Source organism: Myzus persicae, unplaced genomic scaffold, assembly GCF_001856785.1.
Source record: "Myzus persicae strain clone G006 unplaced genomic scaffold, MPER_G0061.0, whole genome shotgun sequence".
Lineage (NCBI taxonomy): Eukaryota > Metazoa > Arthropoda > Insecta > Hemiptera > Aphididae > Myzus > Myzus persicae.
In genome coordinates, this window is record NW_019103469.1 from 37,218 (window position 1) to 57,077 (window position 19,860).

At 28.2% G+C, this 19,860-nt stretch overlaps 1 protein-coding gene across 3 annotated transcripts in view; it reads left to right on the plus strand.

Annotated features, from left to right (window-relative positions):
- Positions 1-15,012: 15,012 nt before the first annotated feature.
- Positions 15,013-19,860, plus strand: part of LOC111034571 (SCY1-like protein 2) — a 188,876-nt gene continuing 184,028 nt past the window's right edge. For 2 of the 3 annotated variants that reach the window (XM_022315852.1, XM_022315853.1), the window contains exon 1: positions 15,014-15,278. The gene's annotated coding sequence lies outside the window, so the exon portion shown is untranslated. Of the gene's footprint in view, positions 15,279-19,860 lie in introns of all 3 variants that reach the window. The other variant, XM_022315851.1, reaches the window with a different exon arrangement.

Genomic DNA, 19,860 nt, shown 5'->3' on the forward strand with positions numbered 1-19,860 from the left:
TTCAGTTTTATTTGATAAGTACAAACAGTTTCTTAAACTAACCCAACCTTACCCATTTAAAATTATTTTCTTAGTCTATGTTCCTTATGATGTTTTTATTCTTTGTAACGACCACAGTTGGCTGTCTTATTTTGAATAAATTATTTTAAAACTTAAATAGTTAAAATAATCTAATCTTAAGTATAGTCACATGAATGTGATATAAAGATTCTTGTCCAGTGGCGAATGCAGACACCCTCCCCTCTGTTGACTCCATGGTCCGAGCCACACGTGACCGATAACATGTACTAGAATTTCTACAGATTAATTATAATAATCTCCACAATGTTCTCTCTCCCTCTCTTTTACTTACACTTACTGCCTGCATCAACCCGTCGTCATTGCTTGTGTTTGGGGTTAACTAAGCCAGCGGGCGACGACACTTCATTTTAACACACCGTTGATACAATAGTCATGATGATGGAAGAGTAGATCCCCGATTTTTTTCTCTGCTCTAAAGTATTCGATAGTCGGTATTCTCGTACATTTTATTTTTATTATTATTTATTACTTTTATAATATATTCCCTGTGCCATTAAAGAGAAGATGGTAGGATGTATTCTGTTATACATATATGTGTATATCTATGCATTATTCCTTAACCTATATTTATTATTTTCGTGTTTTTGTCCTTTTCTGTCCGAGTTTTATATCTGTCGACTTTATCGGCACTAACTTTAGTAATATATAAACTATTTTCCGTCTAATAGTGTGTTGAGAGTTTTATTACTATGTATTATTATTTATTATTAATTATTCCTCTGTATGTTTGTCCAAACCTCGAACTAAAATTCCTACAAACCCACCTTGCTCCGGCCTCACCAAGACCTTGTCCGTGTGGAATACATAGACGGAAACATGCAAACGGCTTTCCATAATATGGCGTCCAAATTGCGATTGCCTGGAGTGTCGAAATATCACATCTTCATAGTTTTTTTTTTGTATTTGTGCATAGTAGATTAGGCTTAAAAATATTATAGGTAATTGAGATGTGGAGCTATTGTGGTACTTAGTCAAATATCACAAAATATTAAAAAATATATTATAATCATATGAAAAATAATTCATCAATAAGCTATGAAATAAAGTATGCTATGAACCAAAAGTTAAAATCCCTTCAAATGAGGATCATAAGAAATAGTAATGATATTTTTAAATATAGTCTCATAATTAATATGGCTGTTGTATCTTATAAAATGTAGGTAGTCAATATTTTTAATATTCACATATCAATATAAATTCATACATTGACATTATAGGAAGAAAAAAAACGGGGGAACATGGCATTGAATAACACTAAAAGTATCATGTTATATGTTAATGTATAATTACTAACTTTGATATATTTTGTATATTTTTTGCAAAAGGATCGAGTAAGTATATTTTATGTACTTATATTGTATTTTTTTTACTTTTCTTCCTTTTGAAAAGACCAGATGAAAAATCGTGAAACCAAAAATGTGTGGTTTGCTTACATCAAATTTCAATGTGTCAGTTCAAAAATTGTTCTTGAATAGTTGAATGTATGGATTTACCACTGCTATCTTGTACTAATAAGTACGAAAATATACCCCACAATTATTGCAGCTGGATTAGGTTCTTATTTATTTAAAATGCAGTCAAGATCAATAACATGACTGAAATTGTGCTACAATAATTCAATCATGTTAATAAGCTCAAAAATCCACTGAAATAAACCATACTTTAGAGCAGTGTTTCTCAACCGGCGTGTCGCCGAGTACATGCAAATATGTCGAGTGAAGTACTAATATTGAACGACACAAAATGTTCAAACATTAACACTATTTAAAACAATGTATAGCTATTTTATATAATTTCTATGATGAATAAAAATAGATTATTTGCTATCAACATTAAATAAATATTATCATAATTGTAATTCTAACTCGGTACAAACGTGCGTTATTTTGACGTGCTGCATCGCTGTGTCATCGTAATTTATTGCAGTGCGTTATACCCATAAGACTTTGAGTGTTATCGGAGTAATGTTTGTTTATCGATATTTTCGTTTATTAATTTTTAATATGCGCTGTACCTATACCTCACTTTATTCGTATGCTTAGTTTTTATTCATTTCCATAGTTTAACAGACTTTTATTTGTTGAATATATTCAAAACAATATTTGTTGCTACGAATTGAATTAAAATGGATACATTTTTGATTAAAAAACACAAATAAGAGGTATTATTAATTGAAGTTTAATGAGCTCGAGCTTGGCGAATTTTGGATTTACACAAAAAAAGAATATCCGAGTTTAACAAAATTGGCTCTTCACATGTTATTACCGTTTTTAACGGCATATTAATTGTGCTAGGTGCATATTTCTGCATTGAACGAAATTAAAAACAAAAAAAGGGAAAGATTAATAATTAATGTCGAAGAGTAATTAAGAGTCACCTTGTCGAAGATTTTACCACCTATTGATATATTATGTAAGAAATATCAGTCACAAATTTCTCATTAAAGTGCTGTTTTATGTTATATTTTTCTTTGTATTTTTTAAGTTTACGTTATAAATTAATCATAAATATTTAATATTACCCATTATTCTTATTTGTTTTTATTGTATGTCACTAACTATTAAATATTTTAATAGTGTGTCGCCATAATATAAAGGTTGAGAAACACTGGTTTAGAGTATTCGAAAACATTTATTAATTACAAACATTTGGTTCGTTATTTTTATTTAACATTGTATTTTTTTAAATATGGTATATGTTCAGGGTAAATCATTTACATTTGAATAGTCAATTTAAAGCGCAGTTGTATAAATATATCCCCGTCATGGTATCCCCGTCGTTACCAATAGGTGTAGTAAACTATATTTTATATTAAAATGTTAATTTAACTATTAAATTATTGACTTGTTAATCCCCTTAACTGTTACTTTCATTTCTTATGTCGTTCTATGATAACCGTATTATGTATATATTATTATTTAAAAAGATAATTCTAAGAAACGATTTGAGAACGATTTTTTGAACTTTAAAGTTTAAAATTGAACACAAAGAAAAAAAAAATGGTCTCATTCAATATTTTTCATTTGATAGATAAACCAAATGTTATTGAAAAGTGTGTCTCGAATTTATCACTCCACATGGGTTTTGAAGCTTTAGCTGCTATAATTCTTAAAATGTGATGGGATTGTTAAAGCTAATCTCAGATATGACTAAAATAGGTATAGAAATAAAAAAAATCACCAAATAACAGACTTGATGAGTTTATTCAACTTAGTATCCATGTCAAAATCATAAAATACTGTATTGCTGATTCCATGGCGTCTAACTATATAAAAATATATATTTATATATTCTTATAAATATATAAATATCTCATGGAATAATTAGTTATATTTTGTCTTCTTAACATATTGGTGCCAGACCTCACAGGTGTTATGAGATTTTATCTCAGAGTCAGCTATCTTGTTGCTGCATATAAATATATATAATATATGGACTGAAATTTATTTTAATATTTACTATTCATTAATTCAATGTTCACAAGAATTATCACTGACTTGACAAGCAAATTTTGTGAGACATTCACTATTTCACATGTTGTTAAACAATTATAAATGTATCACATATTTTGTATTTTATTCGTTTCTCCTCACAAGCACAGAAATCACAGCAAGTTATATTTACTGCAGTAGTTTTGCGTGTCCATATATCGTACTTTTTTAAAATCGTAGTTTTCGTTTATTTTTTTGATTCACTGTGTCAAATTTAATCTAATAAATAAATTGTTTAAGTTTAGGATAACATTTTAAACTAATCGGAAAGACTATTTTCACTCAAAATCTTTATGTTTTACTGTAATTATTATATATTTATATTGAATAAATATGCAATTATAATTTAATCTATTTTACTCTATTTTAATCAATAAATTAAATACTATCATTTAGGTTCAAACAATTCTAGTACGTATTATTATTTATTTATTTTCAATATGTAATATATAATATAAAGTAATATGATTTCACCTTTAACTTGTCTTTAAATATTGAGATTGGCATGTGCTATTAATACAATTTTTGAATATTTGTGATTTGTATGTAATTTATACTAATTTACCCTTTTAATGGTCAGTAGTTAGTAGTCTTGACGAACATAATCTGTTTTTAGAATTCATATCGGTTCAAATAGATCAATTTGGTACGTCTTGCAAAGAAAGCGTCTAAAATTCTTGTAGAACGCATGTTAATCAAAGACAGAAAATCCGAATCCTCTTAAGTTTAGAACACAACCGTGTTATCTACCATGGTTTAGAATAACATTTTATACCAATCGAAAAAACTTTTTTCACTAAAAATCTAGATGTTTTACTTTAATCGTAATGATGAATAAATATGCCAATTATAATATAATCTATTTTACTCCAGTTAAACTAATAAACTAAAAATAATAATTTAGGTTATAGATTAAGTACGTATTACTAATTTTTTTATATTTAATAGATACGAGTATATAGTAATATTATTTCACTTTTAACTTACTTGTGTTTAAATATGAAGATTGACAGGTGTTATAATATAATTTTCAAATGTTTGTGATTTTTATGTAATTTATACTAATTTGAACTTAAATGGTTACCTATACGAACATTATGACTATTTGTATTTTTGGTATTTTTTTAAAACAAAAACTTATGAAGAAACTTTGAACTGTATTTTAATTTTTTTTTTACTATGATACATTTTATTTTACTTCATTCGAAAATTAAATTTAAAATATCAACAAATCACACAAATAGAGCCAAAATATTTTGTCACGATATAAGCGATAATGTACATTTTGTAATAGGGTAAATCTACATTTGAATATTTTATTTTCAGTACAGTTATAATGACACTAAATTATGTATTATATCATGTATTCTATTAAATATTCGATCAAGGAAATAGTCGATTAGTAAAAATAATGACGTTTGTGGACAGTATTCAGATTTTACATGACAAACATAAATGCATCATGATATAATTATTTACATCATTATGGGGATGTAGCCGCCTACCTACAATATAATAAAAAGTTCAACTAATTTGCCTCCGTGGAAAATAATAATAAATAATACGTTATTATAATATGACATATGCCGCTTTCGGCTATAGTGCAGATGACGATAAAATATCGCATAACAAAACGTAAACAAATGATAATTTAAGTTTATAAAAATTAAAAGCCGCTTATCAATGATACCGCCTTACCGTTGCCGCCGACTGCTCACTGCTACCATACCGAGTGTGGATTTAGAGATGGCAAATCGGCGACCAAAACACACGACCCGACCGACGCGACGTCGATTATCCGAGATTCGTGAGAATTGTACCCGAGATATATTTCACGCTCGCCTGGATTTATTGATTCACCCGCGTGCGATCAGCGTCAATCACAATATTTAAAATACAGCGTCCCAATAAATTATTTAACGCAAGTGTCGATACGACCGCGTGGTTTGCCACCAATGGAATTCACGTAATTCACCACGAAAATGATGTCCATCGATGGCATATTAAAATTCCCCAATACTTTTTGATAACTAACCTGGATTTAGTGCATCAGCACTTCACTGTTGATGAGTCGATATTGTTGAATCCTCGTATATAACGATCTAATGTGATCCGTTCCAAATTTGGGTGTGCCCGTTGAACGCAACTCGTTAAGGTATCACGATGCGTTGATGATTTTATGTTGAACGGTGCAACTTAAGTGCCGCTATAGTAGAGCACTTGTGTCGTTCCGTAGATCGCCAGATCGTAATTGGCGAGCGTAAAGAATGTACGTTATATAATATCTAATGCGTACTATGTATAATAATATGTCTATTGCACTACATCATACACGGCAAGGACCATAATAACCAATAATTATACCTGTTTTTTTTTTTTTGAGAATAAGAATTAAATATTTAATATTACACATTTTATAACATTCTAAGAGTTTTTTCCTCAAAAACTAGATTTTCACTTTAGTCATGATATATTAATGTACTTTCCTATAGTAGTATAATCTATTAATATTTACTCTATTTTAATTAAACACTATAAATAATTTACAGTTGCATTTGAAAGTGCGTACTATTTATTTTTAAAGTGTAATAAATATATAAAAGTGTTTTCTTCGCATTTAACTTGCTTTTTAAATATTTAAATTCCAACTTGAGTATAATATAATTTTGTACATGTTTGTGATTTTTATGAAATGCATTCAAATTTGAATTTTAAAAATATTTAAAACAATTACGACTAATTATATTTGTTATTATTTAAAACAGTTTCCTGCATTTGAGGAAACTTGTATTACATTTTCCATTTTTTACCTGATAACATAGACTCACTAAAGTTGGACATCAAAGATTTTTTGCTATACTACGTATACATAACAGACTAAAAAACACACACACACACTCACGCATAATTGTATGCGTTTCATAGATGACTTCTACTTTACAAGAGTGACTTACTAGTTTTTTTTTATTTATCGCTAACTACTGAAAATGAAGTTCCTGTCATTATATAGAAATCATATCTTAAATTTCGATCAGAAATAATGCAATTACTAAACATAAACATTAATTTTCTACTGAGTATTTTTAAATCATGATAATTTATTACAAATTGTATTACTTTCAACAACATTTAAATAATTTATTTTTCCAGAACCGCATAGTACGTAAATATTATATTTTTTGACTGAATTAATAGTTCTATGATATAATTTGGGTAAAATTTAAACCTGATGACAACCGATATAGGCAGTTCTCTTTTATTTTTGTTCATACATCTGTATAGAAGTTTCACCTCATGCACGCCTAACTACTCTCAATATGCACTTTTATAACAGTTGCTGACAATGTAATTCATGTTATATGCAACTATTTATAAATTGATCTGCTTGATCTCAGAATCTATACATTAATTAACAGTTTAAAATTAAAATATTAAAGCTAAATCAAAAATAATAAGTTACTGAGTTATACAAATTAAATATTATTATTTTTAATATTATAACAATTACATTTTAATTATTTATTTTTGTTATAGATGAACGTAAGTAAATATTATGTTGTTCCACTGAATTAGGAGTTTCATAACTTTATTTGTGTGAAATTTAAAATTTGTACGCACAAAATGCATTTGATTAGAACCAATAGGTGCTAAATCTATTCATTTTTATTTTAATCCGCATTTTGTATGAGATGTTTTATACCTTACATATTTACACATTTTAAAACTGTCTTTCCCAATACCAAAAAACTAACGTAAAATACTTGTAGAATCATTTGATTCAAGTTTGTTATTTAATAAATATTTAAGAATAAATATTTTGGATTGTGACACTGTTACAACCAAAAGGTAATTTCTATGTTGTAAAATAAACTAGAATTTTGTCAACCATTAAAAACATTAGTTTAAAAATGAATGTGACAGTTGATGTTTTAAATTAGTATGCTGAAGAACTTAATATTTTTTAATAGAATCCTTTCGTTCCAAGCTCATGATTTACTTAATACTCGGATGACTTAAAATTATTGTAGTATAATAAAGAAGTCGATTCAGGAATAGTGGCCCTCGACAGTAGCTTGTCTGGTGACTATTTCTAAAATACAGTGGTTCTTAACATTGACTGGTAGAAAGCCATATTATGTAAATTTTAATTATTAATTTTAATTGGCCACGCTTTGGTGGGCATGTGTTATGGAAGCCCTGCGTCAAAACGTAAACCGGGCAAGGCACCTTCGTGGGCCAGTATTCCTGAAACAAATGTATAATATATTTTACTATATAGTTAGACATTATTGATGTTTTATCAGTTTATTATCATCATAATGATAATTGATTCTCGATAATGAAATTTAAAATAAACCAACTATAACAATAGAGTATATATTTTACAGTGTAATTTTTTCTTCCACTACTTTTTTTGACAAATAATATATTTAATATTTTCATAATTATTTTCTAGTGGAGGGTAAGATGCATTTTTTGATTAATTATTTTCATTTTATAATGTATTTTTGTTTGAACGATTCTGGATTAATTTACACAATTACACAATTTTAAAATACAAGGAAGACAGCGGGAATTAATTTGTATTTATGAGTACCTAACATAATCTCCAATTTTCATTTAGCCATATAATAAAAAAAAATGAATAGTAACATTAATTTTTAAAATAATTTTTTTGTTTTTTATTTGGTATCACTTCATGGGTCAATAATAAATTACCGCAGACTACAATATATAATGCTATGGTACCCTAACTTTTCAATTTTTACACGAACAACCTATATCTTAGTTCAAGATATTTATAAGCATACAAAGTTTCTACTTTTGTAATAAAAGCCATGGTTGTATAACTGTGATCTAAACCATCGTTTCTGTGCTAATGGTCCAAAATTGTAACAAATAATATTACTATCAGAAACGATATTGCATTAAAAAAGTTGTAGATTATTTCTTGTTTAAAAGTTGTTCAGAAAAAACGGCATTGACAAACTCTCCGTTTGTAAAAAAATCTAAGAATGACTGGTATTTTTTTCCAGAATTTTTCAAACAATTCATACAATTTTTTTAATCATATCATATTTTAAATTTATTATAAATTTTAATTTTATGTAACAACTACCACCATTTTTTTTCTCTTAGTCGTCGAAAGTAAGTATTTTCTGTTCTTATTTACAATTGTATTATACTATAAAATTAAATGAATCTTCCATGTGTACCTATATAGGTACTATTTATATTTTAAAAATCCAATGTTTATACTACCATTATATTGAATATAATTTATGTTGGTGCGCATATTTTTTAAGTATTGACAATTGAATTTTTCATTTTCATTTTTCCTAAAAAAAACTTTGAGCCACTAATTATTAAATTGTAGTATTGGTCTAAATTATGTGTTTGTAATTTGTAATTGATTTCATGGTTGAACAAAATTATGAATATTTTATAATTAAAAACTACAATTTTTTTTGATTCCAGGCACACAAGGTACGTAATTATATGATATTGTACATTTTTTAGTCTGAAGTCTCATGTGGCGTGGACACAAATCCAACGCAGTATTGAAGTGATCATGGTGTTGATTATCATATTATACATGTTGCGTGCACAATTAATTTATTTGTGTTTTAAATTCCTCTGAATGCAATCATGATAAATTATAATTATATACATACGTGTCAAATATAAGTGTTAGGTACTTATGAAAGAAAAATTTAAACGAAACGGTCATCAGACTGCTTCACCAAAGATATTATGCCTGTATAATTATAAAATATTTTTTAACTGTATTATAGCTATAAAATAGATTCTACTTATTTTTGCCAAAAACAACGACATATTCCCAAGTTAGGTGCGATTGCCTTATAAGTAGGGCTGTGAATTTAATGCACTTGAGAACCTTGTAATAAAATATGCACTTAAAATGCAAAAAAATGCAATATAAAATGCCAACAATTATGGTATAAAATTCATTTAAAATGGTTTTTAATTTAATTTTTAATATTTATATTAATATTAATTAGATATTTCAATTCATGTACTTACAAAGCTACGTTTCACAATCATCAAAAAAAAAAAAAAATGCACTTCCCTACAAATGTACAGGCCTACGTATAAGTTTAAATGGACATCATTATGTTTTATCTAATTTATCTTGACTGATAGTGGAATAACAATATTAGTTATTACGAATGTAATTGTTTATTGTTTTAATTACTGCAATAAATTATAAATAACCTCATATTCAATTAAAAAATATATCAACATACACACAAACGCTTAACTTATACCTTAAGATAGTTGTAAAATACTTTTTGATGATAAATTTTGTAAAAGGACAATAATTAGTTATTCCCAACCATTCTTAGATTATGAAATATAAGTTATAATAATATTATGTTTTGATTTTATTTCTAGAGTTAAGACGTACGTACATATTGCATATATATTTTTTGAATTCAATTTATGCGATAAGTGTGTTATATCTTATGTTATGATGAAGGTCATCAAATTTGTTCTAATACTCACTTAGTACCATTTAGCTGTGTTGACAAACTTTATCTAAATAGACCTATTGACGTACATCTCTATAAAATGTTGAGTCTGTTTCGTTAACTTTAAAATTAAACTTACTTTAAAATGATTATCAATAAGCCATCATATATTTTTGTCAGTTTCAAATGTTCGCACTATTTAACTTAACATTTAAACAACGTTCTTATTTGTTTATTCTTCTTAATATTATAATTTACTGTCGGTAAATATTATATAATGAGGAGTAGTTTTTATTTCATTTGAGGTCCAAGTACACTATCACATTTTTATAAATCGTTTTATATTTTTTTTTTTTTAGTTAGAGTAGCGCTCAGTACGTATATATTTATTATGTTTATACTTTTTTTTAAAACTAACAAGTAATCAAACAGTGTAATATTTTGATTCATATAAAGAATTCAACCTACAAGCAATCATTTTTGTGTTCTGAAATGTTAAATTACATAAAAAACACTATATAATTTTATATTTTTATAACGATTATTATTATTAATATGATTAACATGTTTTAATGTTTTGCCCTTGAATTTTTGACGTATACATTTATGAAAAGTAGTACTTAATTTGGGTTTAGGGCCACTGAGCTAGTATGGTTTGTATTTACTATACATTCTTGTATGTAAGAATAAAAATATCAAACTTAAAATAGTAACTTAATATGAAATGTTTCTTATATTTTTTAAAATTATTAAGTAGTAGTTGTCTTACCAATGAAACAATATCAACGACATTTTTAAATCTTGACGAGTAATTATTTTATTGTTTATGATGACTTATTTTTCTGATACTGTTTTGTTGGTTTTATTTTCAAGCTTAATTTTCAACTTTTTACTTGGATGAGCATTTTATTAAACATTAATCTAACTTATTAATTGAAATTATGTTTTTGTTTTTTATTAACTTAATTGACAACTTATTTGATGTATTCAAAATGTTTATTATTTAATTTTTAACTCCATTGAATCAAATAGATAGGTACATTTTAAACAATACATTATATTATAACTATATTATGTATCTTTTCAAAAAACAAAAAATAGTTTTTAAATTAATAGGTATTTTAAAAATGAAACATTATTTTATATGCCTACAAAACGTATTATTAAATGTTCTGGTTGACGAAATATTATTTATTTTATGATTTTTATTTTTTTAATTCCTCTCCAATATGCATTGAATTCAGAATTTCGTCAAAATATGCACTATAATGCAGTATCAAAAGATATTGTAATTACTATTTAAATTTTAAAATGTTTGTGTAAATTTAAAAAAAAATTTTAATTTGTTTTTTTGAACTCCTGAACATTATCAAAATAATATAACGTCATTAGCTCAATTTCTATTACGTACTACGTATTAAATATGAAGTCGTATGCAAAAAAAAAATGCTTTTGCCTATTACAAATACAAATGACTGACGAAAATTTCAAAATATGAAAAGGAAAAACATACAGTTACATAAATATACGAGTTATACTCATAAGATACGACCCTTATAAGTTTAGAAATTTCTTAAATAATTTTAACTTTGGGTTTGTCTACATAATTATTTTGATACCTGTCTATTCATAAATTCTGGTGAACTTGAACTAATGTATAAAATAATCGATTTTATTTAATTTTTTTTTTATTTTACTTAAGAACTGTTAACAGTCGGAACTTCAAATTTTCACCAAATAAAATGAGCATAGTCTGTATACGGCAGGCAGTCATAATTATTTTTTAGATGTATTTGAATTTCAAATTTTTTCAAAGTTCGTCGAAATCCCAACAATTTTTCAGTTAGAAATTCATAAAGTTTTTCTTTTTAAAAAAATTGAAAAATTAAAAAAAAGAAAAAATTGTGTTTAAGATTCCCCCAAGTTTTTATTCCTTAAACAAAAATAGAGTTAATCTGAAAGTCAATACAATGAGATATTCCCCATTTTCGTTAATTTTTTTTTTAATTATTAAATTTGATTATTTATACAAGTTAAAAATAATATTTATGTTTAGTTTGTTGTTGAAAGATAGAAATACAATTATTATTTTTCATATTTTGTTTCACTATTTTATTGATACTTGATTACGAAAATAGTATGCTATGTTAGTACTAGATCATTTTAAGTAATAGATAAGCCATATAAATTTAATTCAAATAAATGTTGAGATTCAATCAAAATTATATATCTGATGATCAATTCATTGAAATTATTAAATACTTACCATTTTAACCATATAGTAAAGTTATTTTCTTATATGATATAGATATACCAAAAATAATAGGATACGGTTACAATATAGTTTGTTTTTACAGATATGGCTATGGGATACAAATATCATGTCTCGATATGTAAGTGTATATTATAGCGTGTATTCAAATTAAGTATCAAAATATTATATTGTGACTATGTACCATACATAATGCGATTTTAAGCTTGCTTGCTCTATTTATATGCTTAAACTATGAATACATTCAAATTTAGATTTTATAATATAAATTTATATTATAAATCGGTTTTTGTTGAATACAATTTGTTTGGTTTGTGGGCTAAAAAATTTTTCTTTATATAACTATACAAATCGAATTATGTACTGTTCTCAGCTTTGAAGCTGAAAGGGAAATCTAATACACACACTTGAAAAACCTAATACTAATTTATTTTGCAGTCAGGACGATGAAAGAAAAGTGTGACAATATGATTCAAGATTTCTGTAAAAAAAAGTATAAGAATAAACACATTGTATAACTTAGGAAAATATTTATAACTGTCTAAAATGTAGTTGAATTATTTTGTTTAATCATTTTAAGATAAATATAAATTGAGTTATATGGTATAACACTATATTAAATTATATTATGTATATGAACTTGATTCTAATTATAATAAATATTATAAACTAGGTACTGTAACAATGCAAACTAAAATAAATGCTTTATTAATAATTCAATCTGTACCGAACATTAATAATAGTATACATTGCTAATATACTCGTATAATATAAGATATTATACACGATCACGAGATGTACGAAGTCATAGTAGAGTGCTGAGTGACTAGCACACTTACACGAACGTGTGTATAATTTTTTTGAACGTAGTTTGCAGAGATGGGATATAATTAAAACAATTGAATAATAATAATTGAGAGTTGAGCACTTTGACAAGTGGTGGAGCAACGTTAGCAACACAATAAACGAGGCATATAGGTATTATTGGGTGAATGGTGGATTTGAAACATTAATTCCTGAACCTCAACAACAGGACATACATGTGCATAATATATTATGACCTTATGAGTTTCCAAAAATGGAGACATTTAAAAAAAATAATTTTAGAAGTCAGTAATTAAGTACCAACCGGAGCACAAACCTAGAATATTGATATTGAATATATGGTTTGCTTTAAATTATGATGAGGTGCGAATTCAATGAATTTTAAACATAATATTAAGTAAGTCCTTGTTTCAACTCTCAAGACATCATGGCAACTAGAGTCAGAAAAATAACGACATTATCGAGAGTTCACTTCTCCAGAATGAGAAAATGACAATTTGTCACAAATAAACAGGTTTCATAGAATTCTTACATATAATTTTTATCACTTTCGGCTAACTTTTGAACAATATGAATTTTAAATGATTTATATTTCTTAATATACGCCAAACACTGTGATAGGTAATTTATAGTCGTGCCAATGTCATATTTGAATTTCGTGAGAGAAAAATATCCATAAAACTGATTTTTAGTTGATTTTTCTCCACGGCTTTTGGATATTTTTTTAATGGATAGACATAGTATAGTTTCTCTGAAGTTCTGCGTTCGTTAAAATTGTTGCTTATAATCGGATATTATGCTATCGTGAGTTGAGACAATTTCGTGCTCATGATCTTGATGAAATCATTTTTTTGTAATATTTGACATATACGACATTTGTTCCGCACTTAATAATTACTCTTCGTACGTATCAAAGCCAACAAAGATGATATACCACGCGAGGGCCGACTTACAACCTAGTTTTTATCCGTCAGTTAAATCAGACAGTTAATCCAAACTGTATACTTCTACTTTTCGAGAAATTAAACATAGTAAACATCGTAACATAGTATACGGTTAATATTACAGTCAGTATCAAAAGTGAGCGGTCTTGCATCATTTCTAGAGCTATTATTTAATAATATTGTAATCGGGATATGAATTTATAATTATAACGACCATGATGAATAAATACAATACGTGTTAAAATCATTTTTGACTGTAAAAACAGTAGCCGAGTAAAATTTATTTTCAAAACATAAAAAAAAATCACACAAATCTGGTACCTACGAGACAAATACATTTTTATTCGTAATGCAAACTGCCCATGGAGGAGGGAAGAAAACAAAAAAAAAAAACCTGTAATAATAACAATAATAAAGGTAGTTTTCGATTGTTATGGGACCACAGTAAGAAGACGTATTGTCGGAGGTGAGGGTAGGATCGTATATTGATTAACGTGTCTCTCTCGGCCAGGTAAACGACGACGGGAAAAGAGTGTGAGAGAGAGGGTAGCTCTACGACGGTACGCATTATATATATATATATATGTATATAAAAAGGAACGTGTGAGGGGATAGGGGGGTGATGGCGAACCACAGACAGGGGGTGAATTTGGATCAGACGGTGATGGTGTTGGTGGTGTTGGTGAGAGCTGGAGAGAGTGGAGTACAGCAAAGGGATGAAATACAAAAATGCGTCGAAGGACTTACGCCCGCCGCCACGACCAGCGCCACAGGTCAACTTGTTGTTGGTACTCTGAATTTAGGCGCGCGCAACGGCCCGTCAGCCAGCCAGCCAGCCAGCCGACAGTCCCGCCAGCCAGCCAACCAGCCAGCCCTTGAACCGTGGTTTTCACGTCGCATCGCAGTCGACAGTCAGTCACCGGTTGAACACCGGAACGTGAGCACGCGCACCCCCTCGGTCGAATCTTTTCGATCGGTCTCTGTATCGTTTGCTACCCCCCTCTTCTAGTGCGCAGTGTCTGTTGATCTTAGGTTCGCTCGCCCTCCGTCAGTCGTTAGCTTGCTCGTGCTTTCGCCAGTCCAGCTGTATTCTCGTACTTTGCCGTCGCTTGCGAGCGTGCGTGCTCTCGTTCGTACCGATCGTCACGCTCTCCGCTCGGCCCGGCAACAGGTGAGTGGTCCAACAAGTATTATATAGGAGGTACCGATACGACATAAAACGTATTAATATATATTGTAATCCAATGCCATAGTAATTATCATCCAACTGTTTTACAAAGAGTTGTAGAGTCGTCATCGAAAATAATACATAGCTAATGATTATATTACATAAACTGTACCTATGTAAATCGTGTTTGGGAAAATCTCAATATTATGAAATAAAATTCGAATAAATACAAATATATTATACGAGATGACTTTTTTGATAATCTCAATTCGGCTGGGAGCTATCAAAAACTAATAACGTACAGCGTACAAGAACACATCGTTTGAGCACATAAATCTATAATATATTCATATACCTTTTAAATAGTACTACCTATCTATATAACATTTGTGCTCAAGTGTAAACAAACACTTTTGTGTCCTTAACTGTTTCTTTTTGTGGGTGAGGGGGGTTGGAGGGGTTAAGACAAGACATATTTTATTCAAGCACATCGTTGAAAACCATGATGTATGTCTGCCTTCCTTCTTAACCATAGTTATCTACAAGGCCAGCAACCTATGAAAACAATTATACAAAATTAGCTTATACTTGTTGACCAGCCAAGGCTTACTTCGACCAACACGAGAGCTTTTTATAAAAAGCCATGAAAAGAGTTCATTAAAGAATTATTATCATTGTAACATATTACATTGTATTCACTATGGCTATAGACCAGGAATGGCGAACCTTTTTGTACCAGTGTTTCAAATAAAAATGTTGGTTGGATTTTGTTTTCCCTGCGTGTCCACTAGTTCGATAACCCTTCAATTTTTTTTTCAAGAACTTAAATATTTTTCAACTTTTACACATTCGTAGTGTGTGTCACTAAAATGGTGTGCGCGTGTCACAGGTTCACCATCTCAGCTATAGACTATTGTTATGACAACATAAATACAGTTATTTACAAAGGATAGGTATTTTTTTAATCACAGGTGAGCGTGAGCATTTATTTTTCTAAAGCATCTGATGGAATGTATTATAGTCACTATAATTATGTTTTTTTTAAATTTTATTGATTATATCGAATAATAATTCACTATAAAATTCTAGAAACATAAATTTATCACAACCCTATTAAGCTGGCTTATAAATAAAATGTACCTATATATTATTTATGCAAACTATTCATGAATTTCAAACCAGGCATTAGTCTATTAAATATTAACATTGTGCATTTTTAGTTATTGAACAAATCATGATTTTAAATAGGTACGCATAATTGTTTGATATTTCATTGATTTAATATAGCCAAAAGATAATACAATATTATCATTCATTATTTTAACCAATCGAACATTTAAGTAAACATTTTTTTTTTGCAACTTATAACTAATTATGATAGACAATATGCACGTTAATTGGTTTTATTGGTCTCCTGTGACCCGCCAATAAATGATATAATGTGGTGTTTCCTCATCAGCGGCTTTGTACATAACTATACCATTATACCAATATATACATATTATATTGAAATAACAAATTCAAATGTAAAGTTATCACATTATTTATCATAACGGAATACATTTGACCCTTATTTTAATTTTTGTAGTGCATCAACAGAAATTTTGATAATGTAACTTAACTTATATTTTTAAAAACTCTTAATTAACATTCTTGTAATCGGATAGGATTTTTAAAAGAAGAACCACATTTTTTATTCAAAGCTTTGTAATAATGTATTGATTTTACAATAATGTGAGTTTTTTTTATATATTATTTTATTCAACACTTTTTAGGGAAATTAAAATGTTCGATATTCATTATTGAGTTTAGTTTCTGGAAGTAAATTAGATTCAAGACTTAGAGCTATTTGATTCCCTGTACCTACTTTTCAAAGTTATCAGTACTTGATTCTAAAAATAAATTGTAGAAACTATTAGAAACACTTTATAATTAACGTGACGTACACAGTAATGATGAACACTCTGAACCATCTTAACTTTAGAGTGACTTTCAAGTATACATACCTAATATGGTTTTACTCTTGTAACAAGTTTGCACTAAAAGAACAGAATGTTTGGCTGATTTTTTTTGTTTTTTTTTTTTGTTCTGGTTTATTAGACACATAATACATATTATCTATTTGAGGTACATGTACATATCATTATAGAGATTATGAAAAAAGTCTGTTATTTACACCATATTGCATATAACTTGTGGTAATCGTATATCAAAGTAGCAGTACCCTACTAAGTAATAACGAACACTGTTGGTTAGTTTTTTTTGAGATTCTATCTTCAGTTTATTACTCAAATGGTCGCATAACGTAATTATAATAATTACACAAACAGTTATTATATTATAGTTACCTATAAAATATTTATGATGATAATCCACCGAATCAAACGAAAGTTGAAACAGTTGTCAGCACATAAGTAATTCAAGTTTAATTGAGATGACTAGGTGAGTATACTGTAGCCAATCAGACTCATCTTATTGAAACATTATGAATACAAATAAAAATAAAACGTTGAATGAATATTTGATATTAATTATGCATCAAAACTATTATTCAAACATTCTGTTTGTGAATATAAAATGTAATTTGGTATACAAACGTCATATTATAAACAACCTCACTGTTTAACATATTTTAGCTAACAACGCACTAAAAAGAAAGGTCACTGAAAATTTGTATGGTTAGAAATATATGAAGTTTACGTAGGTAAAATAATATAATGATTATATTGATTATAGTGCAGGTAGGTACATAATATAATACTATTCAATTTCCATTACTATTCGATGATTCTATAATGACTTCAGTTCATCGTTTTCCGTTAGTTAAGCCACTGACAACACCTCCGCGCTTATCATATTTGTTAGTTTCGACAAGTAAAAAATGTATGTCAACTCTATTATTTTCGTATGCATTTGTGGCAACTCATTGTGCAAACCGCGTAAACGGACACACATTGTAAATAGCTACCTACCTAAATACCTATTGTAGTAGAACCAAATACAGGAATTAGAAATGTCAATGTAGGAGATTAGGAGGTATAATATGATTGAGACTATTATAGAGGATAGTGGTAGGGGTTGTGAGTGTTCTGTAGAAATTATTCTATACGTAATATTATTATGATGTTTGAATTTTAAACTGGTTCTGTGAACTGTCATACAGTGACGAAAAGACAATGGACCCATGTGCAGTGGTTTATATCTATATATCCTTTTGCATGGAAAGTTCTCGTTTGATCTCGTTTGATTAGTAAACCTATGTGTCTAGATATTTCACTATGAAGTGTCTAGCTTTTGTTTCGTTCAATAGTCAAAATAATATATGAATGTGGGTTATGTCGTCGCCTCTACTTATTGGTGTCCTTTGCTTGGGACGTTACCTAAGTACGTTTTTAAACATAATATCGACATATTTCATATTTATATTGCACTAGGTAACTGTGAATATCATGCGTATTTTAGCATTATTAATTATCATAGTCGTGTGACTGTGTGGCTGGAGCATTTGATTCATGTATGTGTGTACTGTGTTTGTGGTGTATATGTGGTATGTGTGTGGGTGCGGGTGGCTCTTTCTCCGACGAAAAGATAAATTATTGTTTATACTTAAAAAGTTTCAAGTCGGTCGAAGCAGTATTAAACAAACGTTCGGGTTGAGTAATCACTATGAAAGCAACCAAATAATTTAACCTACCAACTATATAAAGCGAAGTTTTTTATTTTAAAAACTTCAGCAACAAACGGGAATAAACATTTTTATCCACTCTTTGCTCAACTTTGAGAGTACCCGAATATGTACCTACATAATATAATAATATAATAATTTATTATACACCTCTTATCGCCTTTACACTTGAACGAAATCAATTAATTGAATTGATAATATCCTTTTAACTTGGTTGAAAAATAAGCTCAATTATATGTGTTTATTTTTGTCTGTGTAATCTATTTTGTGTTGATCATGTTTTAATACTTTTAAACGGAACTAAAAGCCCCGGAGAAACTCTAAGTTTAGTTCATATATGTTTAATAACATAGATAAATATTAATAAATATATGGTTTTCGATAATGGAGATAGTTAAATGAGTTGATACATTTAGTTAAAAAATATATTATTTTATTTGTTTTAAATTCAAAGGCACAGGAACATATACCAACAACGAGTGGACGAACATAGACTGTAAAAACCCTAAAAAATAATAAAACAAGATATAAGACGATCAATATAATTATAAAACATAGTTTATAAATATAAATATTGATCATTTGCCGACGTCGTTATACACAACAAAGCTGATAAGAAAATTAATTTTCACTTATAGCAGACAACTTCACTATTTAAGACTTAATAATATTCACATAATATAATCATACAAAAAATTATAATATTTAAGTCTTCTCAGTGTGTCCCTTCTGGGGAAAATGCAGCTTCAACCGAAATGGGAGTTAGACGGTTCTGCCAGCCCTATGTGTTTATTAACACAGGGTTGGTTGCCTTGTCCTTTCGTCTCATATTGGATGGTTGTTGATTTGGTTGTCATAATATTAATGCTTCATTTTCGGCTATGGTAAGACAATAGTTTA